This window comes from Pinus tabuliformis, chromosome 8, assembly GCF_031772625.1.
Source record: "Pinus tabuliformis cultivar Carrire ecotype Pingquan chromosome 8, CPIR1, whole genome shotgun sequence".
Taxonomy (NCBI): domain Eukaryota; kingdom Viridiplantae; phylum Streptophyta; class Pinopsida; order Pinales; family Pinaceae; genus Pinus; species Pinus tabuliformis.
In genome coordinates this window covers 1,839,611,070-1,839,637,531 of record NC_142294.1, presented here as the reverse complement: position 1 = coordinate 1,839,637,531, position 26,462 = coordinate 1,839,611,070, and positions in this window count along the sequence as shown.

Below are 26,462 nucleotides of genomic sequence, written 5' to 3'. Positions count from 1 at the left end.
AAGGTGATGATGAAAGGAGAAGACAGGGAGGTGAATCCTCATCATCTTATGATACTGCAATAGATGAATTGGCTAGGATGATAGAATTTTTAGCCTGTGATGTTTCCAAACTAAAGGCTAAGTAGCATTTTGAAGAAGCAGAAGCTCATTGTTCCTTTTCTCTTCCAACTCTAAATCCACATAGAGGAGCAAATGAGCAGTTGCAGATTTTGCAAAGAAATAAGATTACTAATGAAGATCAAAGGATGAAGACCCTTTGTCAAAATATAGTCATGGAAGAAGTGCAACATGAGGAGGAGGTCCATGTTTTGGAAGGTGTTCCTTTCCTAACAAGGGCTGCTTATGAGAAAGCAATATCCAAAGGCACTGTTCAACAATTTGTTGTAGCTACAGAACAACAAGTTGACCAGCAGGGGTAGCTAGCAGCAGATCCCTTCCTCCAAGAATCCGAGCCTAAGGCCAGCACATCTTCTAATGGTTATGCAGATCTGCAAGTTGAACAACCTGCTATTATCCCCAGCACAGTGATCAATAAGGGAGAGGAAAGTTCTCCATAATCTTTTGTCCCTCAGTCTGCTCAAATGTAATTCCCTCAAAGTTGCCCCTTGAACACTGAGGCAGAACATATTTCAATGCTCAAAGCTGAGACTGATCACCTCAGTTTTGATTTTCTGAAACCTGCTCAGATGGCCTACACATAGATTGAAAAGGTAGCTTGCTAGATGACAGAGGAAGAGGGTGTATAGTCTTGGAACTCCTACTTGGATGTGGACTGTTTCAAGAAAAATGAAGGAGCAGATAATATCTCTGTGTCTCCTGCACAAGAATACAGTGGTGCATATTTCATATTAGTTGTGCAGACTACAAAAAACATAGACAAGTACACAACAGTCATGATTATTCAACGGTTGTAGAGAGGCTCCTCTAAAGAACATCCAAGGAGGAAAATACACAGAAGGGAAATGAAATTTGATCCATATCTGCCTGTCAAGCTCAAATGTCCTAAACTATTTGAGGTGGAGGATCAAATAAATCCTGTCTTGCTAATCTATGATGAACCGGATGACAGGTAGCATTTTTGATGGCCCAGGAGATGGGCAATTTTTTGAAGTTTGAAGTTTTTCAGGCTTTAATGATTGTAAACAGTTTCTTGTTCAGTCTTATTGTAGACCTGGTTTGACTCCATGCCCAATGGATATTAGGAAAATGTTTTTAAGCTGAGTTTTGTATGAAGGCATTGGTTTGCAGGTTCTTGAGACATCATAGGGAGGATCTCATCCCCAGAAGGAGCCAGTGTTAGCTCTGCTACATGCTGCTGATTTTCCAGGAGAAGGAATAACTTTGGTCCTTGGTTGCTGGCTCAGAGATGGTTTATAATGGTTATCATTGTCTCTCCCTATTTTCCCCGCTACCTCCATTTCCTCCTTTCCTTTAAATTCGCTGTATTCCCCTTTAAACCCCTTTGTCTTTGTTTTTGTTTCAAAACTCCTTTAAAACGTTTTTCTCAGTTTCCAGGCATTATTTGTTGATAACCCTTTATAAACCCAATAACCCCTCATAACCCCTTTTCTCCCAAGACTCCAACACGGTTTTCTTTGTTTAAATAACTATAAACCCCGTATTAATCCATTTTTGTTTAAGCCCCAGGCGCTAATGTTTTAACGCATATAACTACGCGCCTCTGCAAAAGTGCTACCGCCGAGACCTTTACCTGTCACATCAACCTCGGAGCACACGTTTATTACCTCGCCTGTCTGATCGTGCCCGCCTTATCATTCAACGGTGTACGTAATCCCTGATTGTGCAACTCGCATACGCAACAACCCGCGGGGGGGTGGTTTTGGGCGGCCACGTGTCACAACCTTATTTGGTCGTGCCCCATGTTACGGAAACCGCCATTGTGCCGAAAGCAGTGCAGGGAAACCGCCCACCCGTGAAACCATCGATTCCCCACTGTTTAAACCTCACGCAACTTTCACGCACGATAACCGTTGGATCCACTGCTGCCTGATCTGACGGCCCTAATTTCTCTGTCTACGTCACCTCCTGATAGCTCCTCCCATGCGATCTCCGCCGTTGATTTAAATTATCTGATGACCCTCATTTGTCAGATCCTGTTGCCTTCCAATATTCTCCATGGATTGATCTTCGTCGTTCGCCTGTTTCATCCAACGGTCCGCATTTCATTTCCGTTTCTTCCCGATAACCATTGTGAAATATCACCCACCAATGCTCTTCATAGCTAAATCCTCAACAACCGAATTTAAATGACAGCACGATAGAGGATAAACAGGACAACCTCGAGCAGTGAAGAGCATTTATTAGGCATGGAATTTAATCCATAATTCACTCCAGCTGCCAGAGAAGGACATCAAACTATCTAAAAAGGTTGATTTTGTCCATTAAAATTAGCAGACTGTATCAGAGACCATATCTAATTGTAAATGTGGTTGGTGGTCAGTTATAACACCTCCACACATAGTATAGCAGAGATATTTTGTAACCAACCTCAATATATACCAAGAAGATAGAATGTTGGGGTTGATGAGTGTTATTTTGCTGTAAGGTTCAACTTCTGGAGATTGTAACTGCTGTGATACCTGCAACATTTGGTCTTCATTTTCAGCTAATGCAAGCTTCTTTTGATATTAATTGCTCACTATCGACTTCTTCTTGTTGTTCCAGGCTGTGCTTGTTTTGCATTTATTCATGTGTTGTTAATGTTTAGCATTAGAGGGGCTGTCATCCCACCTCTGTGTTAGGATTTAGCATGTATCACTGAATTTGTTTGCAGGTTTCTGTTGTTTTAATGCCAGAGAGCTGTCATCCTGTCTGTGTATTAGAAGACTGATTTACAGACCTTTTAATTGGTTGCATCTGGCCATCACAGGGTCCTGTGCATCTGTTGGTGTGATCAGTCTTCTCCATCTTCAAATTTTCTTAAAACTATGAGTAATTGGCAGTTAAAAGCCTTGTAGTCTGGGGGTGTTCACCCATGTCTGGGGTCAAGCACAATAGAAGTGGTTATCTAGCTTGAATATGAAGCATTTCTTTCATTCATCCACCATTTATCCAACATTTTGTTGAGTTTGTAATGTTCCTGAGCATCTCTGATATACAACCTAGGAGAGTTTCTTGGGGTGATAACACATTCCATGGGTTTTGAATTTGACCAATGAATTTCTTGGAAGTTTGAGGTAAATGTGTTGTTTTACAATAGTAGGTTGTATTAATGAAGGAAAATTATGTAAGGGAGAAAATAACCATGAATGGAATGAGTGTGAGAAATTAATTCATATATATAGACAGACCAAAATAGAGAGAAGAAACACATGGGTGCATGACCTATGATAATTGCAAGTGGAATGTTGCCAATCCTGAATGGAATGATGGTTGAAGCATTATGGGTGAATAAAATATGTTTTGGGTGCCTAAATATTCCCATAAAGTTCTAATCATATGTTGAGTCATTTTTGGTGTGTTTTGGGCTCTTTGAAAATAAATTGTGCATGCCAAATACTCACTCAAGATCTCTAAAACTTAGCTAAGCTATGGGGTCACAAATTGATGCATGTTAAGAAAGTATGATAAGAAATGGTTGAGGAAACTACCTATAGATTAATTGACAATCATGGGATTAATGTATTACTATGGTAGCCAAACAAGAGGAATCTAAAACTTGTGGAGACCTTAGGCCCAACATGTAGAGGAGTTTTTTATTGTCTTTGTATTTGTAAAGGAGAATTTCCTTCTCCCATCTCATCTTTTGAAGCATTGACAATTTTCTCCTTGTGGTATCATGGCTTGCCTAGGTTGTGGCGAGTTGTGGAAAGTAATGGTGCAATTGAACTTATGCTTGTGCATAAAAGGATCATTCCTAAATTGGTTGTTAGCAATAAATAATCTCAGATAAGTACTTTTTCTTTAAATATGCAATGTGATGCTTAGCCAATGATATGGAAAAGGTGCCCATAGCTGTGTATATTGTAGGTTTTAACCCTATACAAAAATTACCTATAAAAAAAATTCTTAAAAAAAGAAAAAAATTTGCAATGGCGAGAACATAAAAATATAGATAGGTATTTTCTCTTGGAACAGAAAACTGGAAAACTAGATTGATTTTCATTTTATTCCTTTCAATGTTAAAGTACATTATATACATGCCAAAGAATTCATAAACCCAAACCTATTAACCCTAAATTAGAACATAATCATAGTTCCCTTGATAGTATTTACAAATACGATGGGAAAACCCATAATGCCCAAAAAACAATGTACAAAAACCATGCACAAAACCATTGGTATGTCCTGTAGAGAAACCAATATGTTTATAGATGCTTATAGATGATTTCTCATAACATGATAATTAATCAGGACTTTTTTTCGGTTTCTTATTAATATTATGTTCTCCTCATAAAGAAATTACCAAAAACATAAGGAGCACAAAGAGACAAACACTAGCAATTAGGCTTCAAGCTAGGGAAAAACCTCGCAAGGGGGAAAACCCAAAAATCCTCTACTTATAGAATGAGATCAAAGTGAGATATTGAAGACCCAAGAGCAAGACCAAGAGTAAGACTACCATTACCTAAGTCAGACCTCCTTGAAATCTCCTCCAACCAAATCAAGTCAATGAAAGTCAACATTGGTCAAACCTTGTAAAATCTATTCAAATCAAAGAATTTCGAACATGCAGTTTGGACTTGAAGTTTTAGACCTGTAATATAAAACTTCTCCATGCGTGACAAGAAACAGGCAAAAAACACCTGAGTTCTCTCTCCTTTGACTTCTTTATTTTTCTTCTTGTATTTGGCATAAAAATCGATGTGTTGAGTGAGTGGATGAATGAGGTCGAAATGTCTTGTATTTAAAGCTATCTAGGAGGTTAAATAGTTGCCTCTTCTAGGCTAACTTGTTCATGCAAGACCGACTTGATCTCGTGGATGACAATTTTGACTTTTTGACTCAAATAAAATAAATTTTTTTTCTTACAAGGAGTCCAAATAGGACTTTGAATCAATTACATTTTATTGACTCATAATAAATTTTCTTTTCACTCAATAAACCCTATAATCATGAAGAACATGTTTTGACTATAAATAAAATAATAATAATGAATGTAATAAATGAATATAATAAGTGCATCAATGACACATTTGTATTACATTATGAAGGCCGACACTTGTCGCATTTTCAACAAGTCCGCCCATCATCCTTAGGTTTTCCCAGCAATTATTGGGTATGCATAATTTTTTATCCCTAGGCACTACACCTGACCCCATGCAGGGGGCTACTACCCCCTCCCAACCTCCCTATAATGGCGGTTGTCGCCTCCCTGGGGACCCCCAACCCCAACCCCCAACCTGACACAACATAACAACTTGTGGGAGTAGTCATGGAAAGGATATAACACATTCCCAACATATATAACTTGCTTCGTATTGAATTCTTAGTTGGATTTTTCATATGCAAGGTGGTAGGTTGAATTTTTTGTCATGTTTAGAGAATTCCTTGGTGTATATCCACTTGTTACTTTCTTCTTGATAATGCTTTTGTAAATACATATATATTTATATACACATTTTCTACACCTAAATTTCCTTGAGAAACTAAGCATTTTGATTTAATGGGAGGAGGTCAATAATGGGATCCTTTATAAAAGAATGAAGAAAAAGAGTGATTCATAACCAAGATTGGTCATGGATAGGATGTCTTAATTGGCACTATAAAGATATTTTTAAGAAGGAAAACATTGCACTTATAATTGAGACTAAGTCATTAAAGCCTTTAGAGAGTATCCAAAGGCAAGAGAATACAATTTTTCACTAATGAAAGGTAATTCATGAAATGTTAAGAAGTGTGGGTCAGCTTTGGCATCTTATCTATTCGGAATGGTATACAAGATTTTAGACCTCCTTAGTAGCTAATATAGGTCCATCACATACTTGAGGAATCAAATTCAATGGTCATAAACTAGAGTTGTAGCTTGAAGATATTTTTGTTGGATTATTTATACTATTGCATATGAGATCCAAACATCATGAAAAAGGTCTCATGCATATGAAATATTGTTTAAGGAAAATGATTTTTTACTGTAATCATTGTGATGATATCTCATGAAAATGATATGTGAGTGATGTAGGTGAGATAAAACATTTGTATATGAAGTATAGATGATGGTTATTGAGATGGAAATCCTAGGAACAAGGCTACTATGGTGACACTTGAACCCTAGGATATGACTTGATCATCATGAGTAATGTGTATGTCTTTTGTTATGTCAAAGCAAGACAGAGGGATTCCTTTGCTAAGAATACATAAAAAAATTTAACCTTCCTAGGCGTTAAAGCCTTGGAAAAACGGATGTCATGAGGAACTACTTAGTAGAGAAGAGAGTGCTTAACACTGGAGGGTGAGTGACTCCAATGAAGAGAATACTTGAATAAATCTATTATGGAATAATTCATGTCACATGGTGTTAGAGGGGCTAGTCAACATAGTCAAGTCCACTACTTAAAAATGCATTATAAGTCGGTTGGGTCCTTTATTGAGTCGGTTGACCATGTAAATTTGGATAAGCCAATTTAGAAAGTTAAACTATTGTAATTGTCTACCAAAGTTTAAATATGTATGTACTTGACTCCATGTGTTGGCTAGTTAGCTATTGAGATATATCTAATACAAGTGTGCTTTTTTTGGCTCTCTATTACTTTTGTGTCTCTTTTCTCTTCCAAGTGATGCATATTACCCTTTTAGCTTACTTGATGTTCCACTTGGTAACTAATGCATACTTCTCACTAGAATACAACATTGGTTTTGATGTCGGTATTGCTGAACCTGAGTTCATATAAGATGTGTGCATACATGTTAACTTTGAAAGAGAGACAAGAGAGGTGGGACAAAAACATCAATAATTAATTTAAAAGGTAGATAAGGAGAAATGGTCTATCTATCGTATAATCGAGGGTGCATTTCCTCATTAAGGTGTGTGAGAAGTTCATAAAATCAACGCTAGTATAAATAAAAAAATATATTGATCGAAAACCTAATGCGAAAAACAAAGATGATGGTTGGTTAATCCTAAAATTGAATAACGATAGGAAAATGAATTTGCATGAGTGGGTAGAAAAATATTGGATGATTTCTACGAGGAGAAGGTAATAAAAGAATGCACCTTTTTTGAAAAAATCAAAGAGTTTGTATGACAATTTTCATGATTGTTTTTTTATGTACTATGCTTGCTTTACCACATAAAATTTATTCTTGATAAAAGACATAGTCATATAGTTGAATATTGACCACCATTGCAAACCCCAATAAACTCTAATTGTAGTAAGCGTCAAAATGTCTAGGATAAACTCTTCGATGCCCATTGTAAAGGCATAAGAGAGGTATGGGAATACTTATTTAGTAAATGAAAATGTTCAACATAACCTTTTTTCTTGACCAAGAGCAAGTCGGGTAAATGATTAGGAGCATAGATGTTTGTGAGATATAAAGGGAAAATATGAAACAAGAGAAGTAATTTTATGAAACCAACTAACAAAGAGATAGAAAAGATAGATCAACACCTTAGAAATAAGCCTCTTTGAGGGGGAAACCTCCTTTACATTACACAAATAAACAATTATTGGATGATCCAAATGAAAAAACCTCCTTTCTATATATAGGAGTCTAAGGGGTCACAATATAACCCAAGCTGACCTAACCATAATAATATAAGGCCACATAAATAACAATAGTGGGCTTCTAGCCCCAAGAGGTAGCTCAATCTGTCAAATCAGTGCATCGCCAATTAGAAGGTCACAGGGTCAATTCCCGAAAGCTCTTGGGGTCAGGTCAATAAATAGGAAGAGGGGTGTTGATCCCCTTTGGGTGGGGTCCACTCAGTGTTGAACAACCCTAGACAAGCAGCTACCCAGTGACCAGGGTATCTGTGAACTAGAAGTGAAGAAAAAAAGAAGTAAAAAGAAAAAAAACAATAGTGGGCTTCTGGGGTGCACAATAATAACAATATGGGGACAATAGGGCCACAACAATGACAATAAGGGATAAAATGACAAAAGTAATGGGGTAATCACTAGTATTATAGGGACCTAACATGCCCCTCTTCTTTAAAAAAGTGTTGTCCTCAATGCTTGAGTAGTTCTGGATGCTTCTGTAAGAAATTTTCATCCTCCCATGTGGAATCTTCAACGGGTAAGTTCTTCCACTTAATAAGATACTCTGAAATTGATCAATTTCTTAGTTGTCAAGTTCTTGTTTCTTTAACTGCTTCAGGTTCCAATATGATCTTTCCTTCCTCGTCAAGTTCTGGTAATATTGTTTGAACTGGGAGCTTGTCACCTTTAACCTTCTTTAAGCATGAAACATGGAAAACTAGGTGCACTCGGGAAGCTGAAGGAAGCTCCAATTTGTATGCCATTGTACCTATATTTTGCAACACCTTGTACGGACCATAATACTTTGGTGATAATTTATTATCCTTCTTATCTTGCTTGAGGGACATTTGTTTATATGGTTGTAGCCGTAGGAATACCCAATCACCAACATCAAAACTTCTTTCACTGCGATGTTGATTTGCCTATTGTTTCATTCTATTCTGCACCAAGGTGAGATTATCCTTTAAGAGTTGGAGAACTTGTTGTTGATTCTCAATGTGATCTTCCACTGCTTGAACTTTAGAATTTTCTCTTAAATATGATGTGATGGATGGTGGGTGATATCCATAAAGTGCCATAAATGGGGTCATTTTTGTTGAATTATGGAAGGAAGTGTTATACCACCATTCAGCGAGAGGCAACCATTTGACCCAATGTGTCTATTTATCATATACAAAGCAACGAAGATATCCTTCCAAACATTTGTTTACTATCTCATTTTGCCCATTAGATTGCGGATGATAAGATGAATTATGAGCTAACTGAGTACCAAGACAAGAAAATAATTCTGTCCAAAAATTTCCAGTGAAGATGGGATCTCTGTCGCTTACAATAATCTTTGGGTTTCCATGTAGCTTTTGAATTGTTTCCATAAATGTAGTAGAAATTGTACTAGCTTTAAATGGAGGAGATAATGCACAAAAGTGTGCATACTTGGTAAGTCTGGCAACTACCACCATGATGACACTCTTCCCTTTGGAGTTGGGTAAACCTATGATAAAATCCATTGAAACTTCCTCCCAATGTTGGCTTGGAATGGATAAGGGTTTTAGTAGACCCGGGGTCTTAATTGTTTCAAATTTATTTTGTTGGAAAACCAAACATTCCGCCACAAACTTTTGAATATCAGATTTAATGCCATCCCAAAAATATTCCTTCTTAACCCTATGGTAAGTCTTTAAAAATCCTAAGTGCCCTCCTAACAGAGAGGCATGCAATTCCATAAGAATCTTTTGTTTGAGTTGGGAATTCTTACATAGGTATAAATGATCTGTGTAGCATAATGAATCATTTTTTCTAGCTAAATGTATGAGATGCACTGCGATCTTGTTGTAACTTTTGAATGAGTGCCCCCACTTCTTCGTCATTCTTCCATTCATCCCTTGCCTTGTTTATCCAATCTGGTTGGATAATAGATATGGCACAAAGCAATGCTTCCACATCCTCATCCTTTCTTGAGAGTGCATCTGCCACAACATTTTGCTTCCCTTTTTTGTAGATGATTTCAAAGTCATAACTAAACATCTTTGTGACCCATTTTTGTTGCTCTTTTGAAGATAATCTTTGTTCTAAAAAGTATTTAGGACTATCATGATCCTTTTTTACCTTAAAGTGTCTTCCCATTAGGTATGGTCACCATTTCTTAAGTGCATGTAGTATTGCCAACATTTCCTTCTCGTAAATAGCTTTGTGTAAATACTTTCCTTTGATTGGATGACTTTCAAAAGCAATGGGTCTTTCTTCTTGCATTAAAACAACACCAATTCCATTTCCTGAGGCATCACATTCCACAATAAAGGTTTTTGTGAAGTCCGACGTAGCTAAGACCGGTGCTTGGCACATTACCTCTTTAAGATGTTCAAAGGCCTTTGTTGCTTCTAGAGTCCATAAAAATGAATCTTTCTTCAATAATATTATTAGAGGTTCTTCTATTCTCCCATAATTCTTAACAAACTTGCGGTAATACCCTATCAACCCAAGAAATCCTCGCAGATGTTTTATGGATGTGGGGATTTTCCATTCCTTAATGGCTTTAATTTTGCTGGGGTCTACCTTAACACCTTCATGAGATACAATATGACCCAGATATTCCACCTCTTGTACCCCAAAGAAACATTTGGAACTTTTTGCATATAATTGTTTTTCCTTCAATAGGTTGAGCACCCTGTCAACGTGTTGAACATGATCCTTCCAAGACTTGCTATAGATTAGTATATCATCAAAAAATAATAACACAAATTTTCTAAGGAAGGGTTTTAAAATGGAGTTCATCAAACCTTGAAATGTAGAAGGTGCATTGGTAAGGCCAAAAGCCATGACCAAAAATTCATAATGACCCTCATGAGTTCTAAATGTTGTTTTCAGAATGTCTTCAGTCTTCATTCGGATTTGATCATATCCTGAACGAAGATCCAACTTGGTGAAGTAAATTGATCCATGCAATTCATCCAATAGTTCATCAATGACAGGGATGGGAAATTTATCTTTAATAGTGAGTTTGTTGAGCTCCCTATAATCCGGACACATGCGCCATGATCCATCCTTCTTGTGCACCAATATTACTGGAGCAGAGAAAGAATTTTGACTAGGTTGAATTATACCAGCCTCTAGCATTTCTGCAACCATACGTTCAATTTCACTTTTTTGGGCATAGGGATATTTGTAAGGCCTGATGTTCAGAGGAACACTTCCTTGAACCAAATGAATAGCATGATCCTGATCACGAATAGGTGGGAGACCTTTGGAAGTCTCAAATACCTTGGAATGATTGTCCAAGACTTTTTGGAGATCTGGAGAAATAGATGATTTTGATGTGGGAACCTCTAGTGAACATAATTGTGCAATTACGCCCCTTTGCTCTTTCCTTAGAAGCTTTGTCATTCCATTAGAGTTGATTATCTTTCTTGGTGTCACTATGATACCTATTAATTCAACTTCCTTTCCTTCCGAAGAAAATTTCATGAAAAGTTATTGAAAATTAAAAGCTATTGTACCCAAGGATTGTAGCCATTAGACTCCTAGTACAACATCAGCACCACCCATTGCAATGGAAAGCATTGGGCTGTTCAATACATATTCTCCCATGGATAACTTGATATTATGGCACTTTCCACAGCAATTTATGGTTCCTCCACTTGAAACCATCACTTGACACTCTAGTGCTAGATATAAGAAGCAGTTCAATTCCTTGGCTATCTGACAATGAATAAAATTATGGGTACTTCCCGAATCAATCAACACTGTTACCTTTTTGTTCTTGATATGTCCTTCTATCTTGATAGTTTGAGGAGTGGTAATTCTAGCCAATGCATTACAAGATATGGTTGGATTCATTTCCTCTTTCTCTATGGTTTGTACCTGGTGTATATCCTCTTCTTTTGGTGTTTCTTGTTCCTTTTCTTCCTCCTCTTCACAATCTATGTAAAATAATTTCTTCTCAGCACACTTATGACCTTTAGTGTATTTGATATCACAACTATAACAAAGTCCTTTTGATTTCTTTTCTTCCAATTGTTGGGGTGTTAACCTTGTAGGTTGTGGATGGCTGGGGGGAACAACACTTCCATCCTTATAGTTGTGAGTGGTAGGCTTCCTTGTTGCCATAATTTTGCTTTCCATTTTTCTTGCCAACCTGAATGCCTTCTCCAATGAGTCAAGTTCCCAAAGGCGAACCTCATGTTGGATGTTATCCTTTAAAGTCCCTATGAACATATCAATCTTATGCTCCTCTAGAATATTTTTTACCCTTATATTCAATTTTTGGAAGTCCTCAATGTGCTCCCTCATTGAACCCTTTTGTTTGAGGTTTATCAATTGGCTAAAAAACGTGTTGTCTTTTGTATCCTCATAATGTGTTGTCATTTCTTCCGTAAAAATTGCTCAAGTCACAATTTGTTTACGAGAGCAAAGCCATTGATACCATATAAACTCATTTGGCTCCAAATATAAAGTTGCAATGCGTAATTTTTGTGTTTTTTGCACATTATGGAGATCAGAAAATTGCTCCATCTGTAGTATCCATGTTACAGGATCCTTGCCATCAAACTTCCTCATATCGATCTTTGGAACATGGTGGGTCTTTGTTCCAATGTTAGAGTCTATGAAATCATGATTAACATTTCTTTTGTTCTCATCATGAGTTTCCTCTACAACATTTTCGCCATTAAGAAGCCTTTCTTGTAGCAACTTTATCAAACCTTCCTTCAATCCTTCAATGTCTTTCTTCAAATCTTCCATTTTTTCATTCTTCAAATCATGATTAACATTCCTTTTGTTCTCATTATGAGTTTCCTCTCCTACCTTTTTTCCATTAGGAAGCCTTTTTAGTAACAATGTTTTCATACCATCCATCTTAGCTTCCATGCCGTCCATCTTAGCCTCCATGTCGTCCATCTTAGCTTCCATGCCATTTATCTTAGATTCCACGCCATTTATCTTAGCTTCTGTTAGCTTTTGTGAGAATGACATTTGTTGCACTTGGTCTCATAATTTTGATATATCATGTAGCATTTCCTCCTCTTCTTCATGAGTCATGCTAGAGCTTTCAGGTTGTTTACTAGGTGTTTCCATTTTCTTTCTTTGGGGCATCAATTACCGATAATAATGCTTCACTATGCCCTTTGAATTCCTTCAAACTAATTTTTCAAACCAAGCTTTTGCAAATATTAAAAAAAATACACACCTTTTTTTCACTTTGTAGGTACTTGATATTGAATCTAATGTATCTCTGTAATTTTAGATCTTCCAGTTCTAAAATTGCAACCTGCAGTAGCCCTCTGTGTCCTTTTTCCAATGCCACCAATCTGATCGAATTTAGATTCTCCAAGAAAGAACACAATCTCACAAGATGACCTGATTATATACCTTTTCAAAAGAGTGAACTTGTATGAAGTGCGAGATGTCACTTTTTTGACCTTAGGATCTGAAAAATATACACAGGAAACTACAGTCCGTCCTCTTTTTGGAACTTCTTACGAAATTTCAATCTGATGCTCAAAACAAAATTTATGACTATTTTCCCTAGGTCACCTGTTTGGAATGTAATTCAGGAGTCTGTAAAAAGGCCAACTTCCTCAGATCATATCTCTGCAAATATAGCTCGAAAAAATCTGAAATTTTGACCCGAGCTTTAGAACAATTTCGTCCCAAATGGATTTTTTTTTTTAGGTCTGAAACATCGCAGAAAAAAGTTATAGTGAAAATGCCATGATGACCTATTTGGAGCAGCGAAACCCTAGAATCCACAGCTCTCATACCAAATGTTATGAAACCATCTAACAACGAGATAGAAAATATAGATCAACGCCTTAGAAATAAGCCTCTTCGAGGGGGCAAGCTCCTTTATATTACACAAATGAACAATTCGTGGATGATCCAAATGACAAAACCTCCTTTCTATATATAGGAGTCTAAGGGGTCACAATATAAGCCAAACTGACCTAACCATAATAATATAAGGCCACATAAATAACAATAGTGGGCTTCTGGGGTGCACAATAATAACAATATGGGGACAATAGGGCCACAACAATGACAATAAGGGATAAAATGACAAAAGTAATGGGGTAATCAATAGTATTATATGGACCTAACAAGTAAGCAAATTAGTAGTCATAATGGGAGGAAAATGGTTGGTTTCAAGAATAAGAGAGTATAAAATTGATGAGGAAACTTGATGAAGAACTCAATCACATATACAAAATATAGACAACCAATTGACATTTAAAAGATAGAGAGGGACAAAAGACAATAAAAAATGACAAGAGATGAGGGAGGAAAAAATCATCTAAAATTCAATAGATAAAGAAGTTCCAGAGCAGTAGATTGAAGATGAACAAGACTCCTCTAAGGGTAGTAGAAAGCACCCAGAGTCAAGAGTCATATCAACGTTCAGTCCGACAAGAATGTGATAATATCGAAGTTGGTGACTCTAGACCAACAATTCCATGATTCCCTGTCACAAGTATATCAAGTTTCGCTCTAAGAGATTCGTCCAGGAAAAACACCATATTAGCTATAAAACTTCCTCAGTTTGGTATAGGTGACATAAGCATGAAAATTTAAGATATTTTCTCCAAATTAAAATTCCAATGGTTAACAAAAGTTGGATCAATAATAATGAAAATGAAGATATGCTTCTACATATAAGAAATATCATGAACATACACCACCCCCCTCCCGAGAATAATATGTACCAAGGAAGAAGAAGATGAAAGTTGGAATGATGAACTAATGCAATATATAAGAACGAGCAAATTGAATACATAGACAAAGGGTGTCGAATCAATGACAACTTGGAAAATTTTGCAAGAGTCAAAGTTGAAGATAAAGAATGAACCCTGTTAGCCCTCATTTTTTCCAAAAATATTGTTATCGTTTTGGAATTCATTTTCCTTTAGAAACACCTATTTTCATTATTTATGATGATATTTTCTTATACTTTTCCCATAATAATAATCTCCTAAGTTAGTTTTACTAAAATTTTATTTTTTTAAATTTTTTGTAAATAAATGCATTATGAAAAAGAATTACAAGTTCTAGTAGATTTCGCAATTCATCATTCATTGTCATATTTATAGTCATGCTGGGTGAACATGAAGACATGGGATTTTCTCATAGGTATCCTAGGACCGTGAAATACCTATCTGTTCGAGCTAAAATTTCGCTAAAATTTATGGTTAATACACAATTAACGTGGACATATTTGTAGCTAAAATGTAGAACAAATTCCTAAAAATGCCTATATTTAAATTTTGAAGATTAGATTCATGATCTAAGTAGTAAAAATGAGACTAGGATAATATATTAGTGTGAAAATAGCCATCCATCAATTCTGAACTTGATTTATGCATATTTTGTTAAAAATACGCCTATAAAGGCAAGACAATTAACTTACCAAAACACATGTTATATTTTATTTTGATCAAAGAGTCATATTTTGACTTGTGGGTTTAAAGTTAAGTTGTAGACTTTTTGATAACCATGTTCATCAAATAATGAAGTGGTATTGAAGTATTAACTCCTAGTTTTAATTTTTTGTTCTTACTTGAGCCTTCGAGGACCCCCATATCTCGAGTTAGTGCACCTAGTTTTCTGTTGTCCAAATACCCAAGTAAATACTTGTTATTTTCTATTAATTTTCTTCATATTTCCATGTCTATATCCATTAATTAAATTCATATAGATTTATATTTGAATAATGTTATTAACTGGCTTATTGGATATTTGGTAGATAGACTTAAAATCTAGTTTCTAAACTATTGTTTATATTATTTCCTTGTTATTTTCTGACTGTAATATTCATTTCTTAAAACTATTAATGTTGTTCCAACAACTTTTTTATCAACTCGTTACTTGGTAGAGTACTTAGCATAACATTCCTAGTCTTTTACTCTTGCATAAGAAATCCTACTTGTTTAATTTTGTCTCAAATGGGATCCATCACTTGCTAAAGCATAGATGTATCTAAATATCATGAATTACTTATTTATTGGAAGATTTGAATGAGTTTTATGATAAATATTAGTTAAATTCCAACTATTAGCTAGAAACTAGCTACTAGTTGCTAGCTTCTAGTCATTAGTTACTAGTTCCTAGTTCCTAGATATTTAAAACTTTGATTAGAAATTAGTTACTAAAGTATATATTAATTAAACACATTGATATATGATTATTATACCTTGATTTGATTATATTAGATATAATTTGGTTCTAGTCATTTGACCTACCTTGGTTTGACTATCATAAATATCATAGTTGCATTTGAATAGTTACGTGACAATTCCATATTTTGTATTTTGTCAAATAGCCATATATTTTAGTGTCATTTATGATAATTGATTATCATAGATTTGTTGTTGTTTTAAAATCAACCTAATTATATAAAGTAACCAAGGCACGAGGACTGTCATTCACTAATTTTTAGGAGAAGAAGGCCCCAACCTCTAGACGACTTTTCCTTTTTTCCTTGAATATTTCAAAAGCCATAGTTCCTTTCTTTCATTTACCACCTTCCTAGAATAGAATCATGATTCAAGTAAAATCTAGTTAAAAAGATGAGCATAAGACTATGGGTGACCACTCATCTTCACTTTCATAGATGGGGAAGGTCAACTTGCATTTTCATCTTTATAATTAGTATTGGGTTTAAGATTAACTAAGTTGATTAAAATACTACTAGAGTTGTGACTTGCCTCCATAAGCAAGGAAGGTCATAATGCATTAATTAACCTATTTGAAGGAAAACCCTTTGATCATATTTATTTTCCCAACATTTGAGTGAACACTTTCCATTTTCAATATGATTGCATAAATAAATTGGATTTGTGTGAGAGTGTTGTAGCGGCTACAACCACCCTGCAAAATTTTTCCTTCACTTCGTTTGGGAGCCTCCCTACCAACCTTCACAGCAGCATGTCTTGCTTCATCAAGTACATAAGCGCCAGTGATTTTCTTGTAGAAAGACAGCCTTTCGATCAAACCTTGATGTTTTCCCCTCACAGGTTGTTCATTTGGACTTGGTCCAGCAGCATGTTAAGCAACTCCTTCAAGAATTTCCACAAATCTGGAGGGAAAACAACCTTCCCTCCAGAAATTGCACAATCCCTCCTAGCTGGGCTACTCATCCCATAATTTACACAAATCTGGGTAGCAGTAAGTTGCTCTGCCCAAAAATTGCTCAAATCTTCTAAGCAGCCAGCCCAGCTCCTAGCCAGAAATGCACATTTTCTCCTAGCAGTTGAGCAGTCTCTTTCATGTGCAGCTGAGTTGACCGATTCCCTCAAGGACTAAGAAAAAAAACTTGCATGCATGGGTTTACTCTCTCAAAGAAACATGCAAAGGAATCCCTTGTTTTAGGGATCTATTTTTGGCAATTCGAGGTTACATGCAAGGATCATTTTAGAAACCTCCTACCAAGTGTCGCTTTCCCTCAATTTGTGGCATGCACATCACGACCTTGATATTATCAAAACTCATCAACTAGATGCTACAGAGCTCATTCCTCACATCAACCTTGCAGCTCTAACATCCCACATCACATCTAGGAGTTGTCGGCACATTCAACTAAGTTGTTTTGCAGTAATCCTGCTTTCCATGTCTTGTGTCATATTTTTGGTGCTTTTTTTGTTTTGCTTCATATGAATGTTGTCTGTTTGATTTCAGTGAGTGGTTGTTGTTGTTTTGATACATACTAGCTTGTACTAGCACCGTTTCAATTTTCATTAACATCTCACTACTATTGCATGTGTGAAATTGTTGTTCACAAACGGTCGTTGACTCGGTGACTCGCCTCGCCCACATGCATGTTGTTCCATTTTATAGATATGTCATTCACCGTTTTCATGCACAAGCACTCACTTATGCTTACACTCAATATTTCCATCCATTCTCATTCACATTTGCTCTCAGTTGCCCGTCGACAAGTCTCGCCAACCTTGGCCTAGACTCTACCTTCACTAAGACAGCATTGTGCAATCCAAGGAAGGAAGGCTCTGTATTCCTCTCTAGAAATGTGAATTTATACTTAGGCACTGTCCTCCAAGACTGTTTTGTGCATTTTTTAAGGATAGTGACACCTGGCCCAGAAAATTGCGCAATGCAGTCCCTAAGCCTACAATCACTCCCAGCTGTTAGTGTTAGTATTTTCATACTACCATCGGTGATCAAAAATCCTTTTTTCATATCATATTAGGGTGCCATTTTGAAATTTTTGTGATTCCACTAGGTCGTCATGCAAAAATTTGGTCACTTGAGGTTGAAATAGGGTTTCCTTTACTCCTTTTAAAAGTTTACCCCTTTCTGGGTCATTTCAACCTTGCTGAGTATCAATTGTCCATAAAGTTAATGACATCATGCCATCACATCAGTCATGTGATATTGAAATTTAGTCCTTCAAGGTATCATTAGGTCTTTTAGGGTTTTTCAAGGTTTCATTAGGTCATTAGGGTTTCCAAGGTGCCAATAAAATTCCATTCCATTGCATAAGACCGAAAAGTAAAGGGTGATCAAATAACATCTCCTCACCATGTGAAGATGATTTGTAAAGAGAAATGATTATTTCATCATGTAATTTTAAGTTCACTATATGTAATAAGTATTGTTCCTAAGCTACCAACTCAATCTATATATTCCAACTTCATTAAAGAAAACTCAAATTCAAAGAGTTCTTAAAGACCATCAAAATATCGATTTGTCAAATGAAATAGTCAAGTGAAAGGGTAATGTTTCAAAAAGTTAAGTGAATGCCAAATGGAGTTTTCTTTTCCCAAGGGTGTCCAAATCATCATTTTCCACAAGCACTAAACTCTAATTTCCTCTCCCACTAAGCTAGGGTTGGCTATGGAATCAAAGACATCTTAGCAGAGGAGGCCTAAGGGACCTCATTTCAGCAAGTATGAGACCATTCCAACTCATAAACATCATGCCTCCATCATTTTTCAAGAAGTCACACCAAAGGGACAAATCATTTGCCACACATAGGGCTAGTTTTGCTTACAAGTATGTTTCCAACCAAACAGAGACGAATTTTACAAAAGTGAGAGATATTTTTTTCTATAATAGTCCAAGGATGTAAAACCTCCTTCTGTTTTTACACAGGTGTTATTGTTTTGGAGAAATGGAAAAAATGCAGTTGCTACAAGAGAGTTGCTACACTTCTAGAGTGACCTTGGGAAAATAATTTTCTCTCCTAGATGGAGTGTCCAAATGACTTTCTTGATGAGTCAAATGATAAGTACGAAGAAATAGATTTCTAATGAGCTATCATGCACTCCATTTGGAGTTGAGAAAGACCTCCAAACGTTTCTTGTAATATCAAACTTCACATTTGCACCCTCATTCTGAACCTTTTTACCAGTCTTGGGAGAATCAACGTTTGGAGGTTCAAATCAAGTCCATTTTGGAAAATGAAGGTAGATTTGAAACTAGACAAGACGCACTTTCCAATGAGATATCCTGGGATCCATTTGGACACCGGGAAGGCAGACAAAATCAACCTGCAAGTTAGAGGGTGCGTTTGACACAGAGAGGGCGTGTTTGGAAAAGAGATGGCACATTTACCTTAAAATGCTATGTGTTTTCTAAGGGCATTGTGCTCCTATTAAGAGCGAGTGTGTTTGACTAGATTGTTGTGCATTTGCCCAAAAACATTTAGAGATAGCCAAAAGAGCACTACATCATCTCCAAGCTTCAAAATGTTCCACCATCATGCTCCAGCAAATAAGTAGGTTGAAATCATATCACTCCTCTCTTCCACAGTTGAATTATATGGTGGTTCATTGTGTTTTGGTGTTCTACTAGATTAAAAACCCTAGTAACATAATCTCATTCCTAAATTCCATTTCATAGCTTCCAAATACCATTCCTACATTTCAAAACTACCCCCTGTTACCTCCCTTATATCACACATCCCCATTTTCATCTCCTCAATTTCCTCACACCGTTCCATACTCTCTACACCTATGTTCCGTTTCATCATCTCCCTAGGGTTTGACTCCAATAGCTCATCGCAGAAGAAGAGAACATAAGTCATAGTGAGGAAGAAAGACAGGAGAGGAGGCTAGCTAAGAGAGGAGGGAAAATCATTAGACATGAGCCAACCAATACGAGAGAACTCATGGCATCTCCCATCACTGTGACATGCTTTAACCAGGGCAAAACTCAAAGATGCAAAAGAGAAGATTGAATCCTTGGCCAAACAAGAAGAGAAAAGGAGGCTATAAATTCTTGCCGAGGCATCACTCCATGCCTAAAACACATGATCAACCTTGATCCCATCAATTTTGACAAGTTTTGAGCAAATTTTTTGCAAGTGGTGAATTACTGTCTTTTTTGAGGCATTTTTAGCACAGTGAAAAGGGTCAAACATGCATCACCTAGGGTGTTGCATAGTGTTTTGGGGAATATAATGAGGAAAAGGTCAACATGATTCAGAGTAATGAGGACATGCACCCTATGCATTTTCTAAGCATTTGGAGACAAACAGGTCAATCAAAAAGGTCAAAAACCACCAAAAAACCATGCTTCTACCTCATTTCCGGCTTGGGTGTTGTGCGTTTGAACAGTGTTGGGAGAATCCATTTTTTAAAGATCACATCAAGTCCATTTTGTAAACTAAAGGTAGATCTGGAAACTAGATAGGATAATATTTCCAATGAGCTATCCTAGGCTCAATTTGGACATCGGGAAGGTAGTAAAAGTCAGCCTGCAAGATGGAGGGCACGTTTGACACAGAGAGGGCGTGTTTGACCAATTGCTTTATTTTCCATTTTTTCTCTAGATTTGGTTTTCATCTTGGGAAATCAACATTTTATTGATGTAATTCATGATGTAAATGTATTTAATATTTATGGTCTTTTTACTATTACCTAGGGTAAATACATTAGGTAAATAGACTCCATGAGGTTTAATGAATCAGTTTCATTGTAATTAGGGATGAGTCACTTTGACCACCCTACACTCTAGTTATCAATTCAAATTTTGTTGAACTACTCCTCCTCTCATGGAGATGACCCCTAAGGTTGGGAGGAGTTTGTTTTGAGACCTATATCTTGTATTTTTCAATCTTTTCAAATGTTGGACTCTTTTGGATGTTGTAATAGCTTTCATACTTTGGCATGGAATATATTGGATGAAGTTGTAGCTATTTTGGTGGGATTTCTGTGGCATGGTATTTTTATCTTATTTCTTCTCCAATTTCATATGTGTGAATGTTTTGTTCCTTTCATTATCCATTTCACTCTAATTGTGTTTGATTTTCAAGGTGTGATAAGCAGAATTCATCTTTGTATGCAATGTTTTGGGAAAATCATCATATATTGTTTCATTTCTTCAGTTTAAAAAGAATTCATGACCCTCATGATCTTTTTAGCATCTCACTAGCCTAAACCATCTCATAACTATGCTACAAAGTTTAAAGTACCTTGCCTACCTGGCCCCATTAGATGTTTGCAATTCAGATTCACTTTGCCCTGACCTAGTTCATTCTCTGACCTAATTCACTCATCCTTGTAACTACCCAACAAAAATCAAATCGAACAACCCTCTGCACTTTACATCTAGCCTAAAACCCTAATCTATCTATCTCTCTTGGCTGTGATCCTTTGGAGAGAGCCCTCTCCAACTTGGTAGGGCTAGCTACCAAGTCAAAATATTGGTGTGTGGTTACCTCAGCTAGAGTCTTTCTTAGCCTTGGAGATCTAGAGGAGTGATAACATACTGGCACCATTGTCAGGGACCGAAAGATTAATTTTCCCAGGGTATATGACAAATTTTAGATCTAATTTTTAATGGTGAACAACAATTGGACACATAGTAAGGTTGTACCATTCACCTGGCGATTCCACTGCATTAAGATCAATAGCTTGAAGGACTTTCAAGATGGGATCCGTTGCAAGAAGGTGTGCTCCATTGAAAAGAGAACACATTCCAGGTTTCCCAAATAAAATTCCTAAGGTAAATTGGCAAAGCAATTTGCCTATGTTTAAAGATGTGAAAGGTTATGATGTTTCTCTTCATCTGGTGATATTTCACATGCATGTGCGTAGATGAAAGATTGATTTTTCTAAAGACTACTTGAGTAAGATATTCATGGCCACTCTAGAAGGTGAAGCCCAATCCTGGTATGAAAGTTTGTCTCCTACTTGTATTTATTGTTTAAAAGATTTTCATACCATGTTCTTTGAAAGGTATAAAGAATCTTGTCCATCCTTAATATTAGCTCAGAACTGTTGTAAACATGTTTATAGTTTTATTGAAAATCTTGAGAATGTTTATGGATATGATAAATTCATGGTCGATGAGATCATGGAAGCCCTGTATGAAAATCAATTTTAGTAGTATAAAGAAAGGTTAGAGGATACTTCTCAAGATGCTCATGAAATTTCACAGCAGGTTGAAGATCTTTGTACAGTTGAAAATGATGGAAGACAAGGTCTTATTTAAGATCTTCTTGCAGTAGAAGATGGTATGAAGGAAAATCAAGTTCCAATTTCATATTGTGATAAGGTCAAGTTGGCTATTCCAGATCTAGATTCGGATTTTGATGATGAAGAGTATGTTGTTCCGGATCCCATGAAGGAGAGATCTATTGTTGAGATCACCTTGAATGAAGAAAACAAAGTTATCGACCCAAGTGTTCTCATCCCATCAGAGAAAAGCCTTCAGAAGGAGGTAATCTAGTCCCTTTATGAAAAACAAGATGAGATCTTTGTTCAAGTAAGTGAAAAATCTTCTTTGGATGACTCTGTTGTAAATGATAGAAAATTCAGTTTTGAGTTTCAAGGACAATCTGAAAAAGCTAGTCACTTTGATACACAAGACCATATTCAACATCCTTATAAATCTTTAGAAGGAAAAGAAGACAATTACTGTTTTAGCAAAAGAAAACAAAAATTACTATCTCCTATGTCTGAAGATGAGATAGATCAACTCTTGAAAGGTCATGTTACAGCCCAATCTAATGCAGGTTTTGCAGTGTTCACATAGTCAAGAAGGTGTTAGTGAAACACATTCCACTTTTGAAACTTAGGACAGTCTTGAAATTAGATTTATAGATCAGCTAATATATATTTCTTTCTTTCATGAAGATGATAGGGCTGTCATGTTTGATAATCTTGAAGAATGTTTTCTGTTTAAGAATGACTTAGACTATGAATTTGAGGAGTATGAGCCTGAGAGAGACATTATGCCAGAAATCGAGTCAAAATTTCTCATGCTCAAGGAATTTAGAGCCACCACTCATATAGCAGAAGGTTATACTTCCCTATGCCTTCCTATCAATCAACAACCAATTGCTCTTTCAGATCAGAATGAAGGGAGTACTTGTATTTTTGTTGTTGGATCTCAAGACAAGGTAATGCTTCAGGATTTTCAAGATCCCTTCAATGGTCTTTTGCAAGCATTGGAGAGGATGAATGTTGTCTAGTTTGTTAGCATAAGCCTTGGTTTCAGTGGTTATTGTGAATTGCCTACATGTATGTCATTATGCCTACTCGGGGAAAGTGAGAGCAGAATTCCAGTAAGTAGCCATCTGCTGGATTGGTTACATTGGAAGGATCAGTTCACATGATTGTACACATTTCTTTAGTAGGTAGGTGGTTTCCATTAGGATTTGAAGCTCTCAAATCTCAATGGTCTGCTGCCATTAATAATATTTTTAAGTACTTGCTTCAGTTATGTAAGTCTTGAGTCATTTTTTCAGTCAATTTCATGTCAGTTTTGAGTCAGTTGTGTCATTTGAGTGGTCAGCATTTAGTCATGCATTTCAGTTAATTTTTTTACCATATTGGCCCACATGGTTAGGCACTTGGTCTACGGTGTTCTTGACACCTCCAAGGAGCTACCATCCCCAATAAGGTTGATGTTAGTGTCAATATTTGCATACTGCCATCAGTGATAAAAAAATCCTCTTTCCATATCATATTAGGGTCCCATTCTGAAATTTTTGTCACTCCACTAGGTCATCATGCAAAAATTTGTTCACTAAAGGTTGAAATAGGGTTTCCTTTACTCCTTTTAGAAATTTACCCGTTATTGGGTCATTTCAACCTTCTTGAGTATCCATTTTCCATAAATTTAATGACATCATGCCATCACACCAATCATGTCATCTTGAAATTCAGTCCTTCAAGGTCTCATTAGGCCTTTTAGGGTTTTTCAAGGTTTCATTAGGTCATTATGGTTTCCAAGGTGCCAATAAAACTCCATTCCATTGCATAAGGCTGACAAGTAAAGGGTGATCAAATAACATCTCTTCACCATGTGAAGATGATTTGTAAAGAGAAATTCTTATTTCATCACATAATTTTAAGTTCATTATATGTAATAAGTATTGTTCCTAAGCTACCAACTCAATCTCTATATGCCAACTTCATTAAAGAAAAGTCAATTTCAAAGAGTTCTCAAAGACCATCAAAAGATAAGTTTGTCAAAGGAAATAGTCAAGTGAAAGGGTAATGTTTCAAAAAGTTAAGCGAATGCTAAAGGGAGTTGTCTTTTCCCAAGGGTGTCCAAATCATCACTTTCACAAGCACTAAACTCTAATTTCCTCTCCCACTGAGCTAGGGTTGGCTATGGAATCAAATACATCTGAGTAGAGGAGGCCTAAGGGAGGTCATTTCAACAAGTATGAGGCCATTCCAACTCATAAACATCATGCCTCCATCATTTTTCAAGAAGTCACACCAATGGGGCAAATCATTTGCCACACATAGGGCTAGTTTTTCTTCCAATTATGTTTCCAACCAAACAGAGATGAATTTTACAAAAGAGAGAGACTATTTTGTCAATAATAGTCCAAGGATGTAAAACATACTTCCATTTTCACACAAGTGTTATGGTTTTGGATAAATGGCAAAAATACAGTTGCTACAAGAGAGTTGCTGCACTTCTTGAGTGACCTTGGGAAAATAATGTTTTTTCCTATATGAAATGTCCAAATGACTTGTTTGATGAGCCAAACGATAACTAGGAAGAAAGAGATTTCCAATGAGCTATCATGAGCTCCATTTAGAGTTGAGGAAGACCTCCAAACATTTCTTGCAAGATAACAGTTCATTTTTGCACCCTCATTTTTTCACTTTTTGACCTATCTTGGGAGAATCAACGTTTGGAGGGATAAATCAAGTCGATTTTGAAAAATGAAGGTGGATTTGGAAGATAGACATGACCCAGTTTCCAATGAGCTATCCTGGGCTCAATTTGGACATAGGGAAGGTAGTCAAAATCATCCTGCAAGTTGTAGGGCATGTTTGACATACAGAGGGTCTGTTTGACAAAGAGATGGCGTGTTTACCTTAAAATGTTGTGTGTTTTCTAAGGGCACTGCACACATGTTAAGAGAGGGCGCGTTTGACTAGATTGTTGTGTGTTTGCCCAAAAACATCCAAAGATCATCCAAAGAGCACTACATCATATCCAAGCTTCAAAATGTGCCACCATCATGCTCCAGTAAACAAGTAGGTTGAAATAATATCACTCCTCTCTTCCATAGTTGAATTATATGGTGGTTCATTGTGTTTTGATGTCCTAGTAGATTCAAAACCCTAGTAACATAATCTCATTGCTATATTCCATTTCCTATCTTCCCACTACCATTCCTACATTTCAAAACTACCCCTTGTTACCTCCCTCATATCACACATCCCCATTTTCATCTTCTAAATTTCCTCACGCCATTCCATACTCTCTACACCTACATTCCATTTCATCATCTCCCTAGGGTTTGACTCTAATAACTCATGGTAGAAGAAGAGAACAGAATTCATAGTGAGGAAGAAAGATAGGAGAGGAGGCTATCTAATAGAGGAGGGAGAATCATTAGCCATGATCCAACAAATACTAGAGAACTCATGACATCTCCCATCACTGTGACATGCTTTAACCAAGGCAAAACTCAAAGCTGAAAAAGAGAATATTGAAGCCTTGGCCAAACAAGAAGAGAAAAGAAGACTATAAATTCTTTCCAAGGCATCAGTCCATGCCTCAAACACATGATCGGCCATCATCCCATCATTTTTGACAAGTTTGGGAAAAAAATTTTAAGTGGTGAATTACTGTCTTTTTTGAGGCATTTTTAGCATAATGAAAAGGGTCAAATGCGCAACACATAGGATGCTGCAATCCTTTTTGGGCCATCTAATTAGAAAAGGTCAACATAATTGGATTCAGAGTGATGAGGACATGCACTCTGTGCATTTTCTAAGCATTTGGAGACAAACAGGTCAGTCAAAAAGGTCAAAAACCACCAAAAAACCATGTTTCTACCTCACTTCTGGCTTGGGCATTGCGCGTTTGACCAATCTTGGGAGAATCCATTTTTGGAGGATTAAATCAAGTCCATTTTGCAAACTAAAGGTAGATTTGGAAACTAGACAGGATAAGCTATCCATTGAGCTATTCTGGGCTCAATTGGGACACCAAGAAGGTAGTCAAAATCAGCTTGCAAGATGGAGGGCGCGTTTGACACAGAGAGGGCATGTTTGACCAATTGCCTGATTTTCCATTGTTTTTCTCCAGATTTGATTTTCATCTTGGGAAATCAACTTGTTACTGATGTAATTCATGATTTAAATGTAATTATGGTCTTTTTTCTATTACCTAGGGTAAATACATTAGGTAAATAGACTCCATGAGGTGTAATGAATCAGTTTCATTATAATTAGGGATGAGTCTCTTTGACCACCCTACACTCTATTTATCAGTTCATATTTTGTGGAACTTCTCCTCATCTCATGGATTCGACCCCTATGGTTGGGAGGAGTTTTTTTGAGGCCTATATCTTGTATTTTTCAGTCTTTTCAA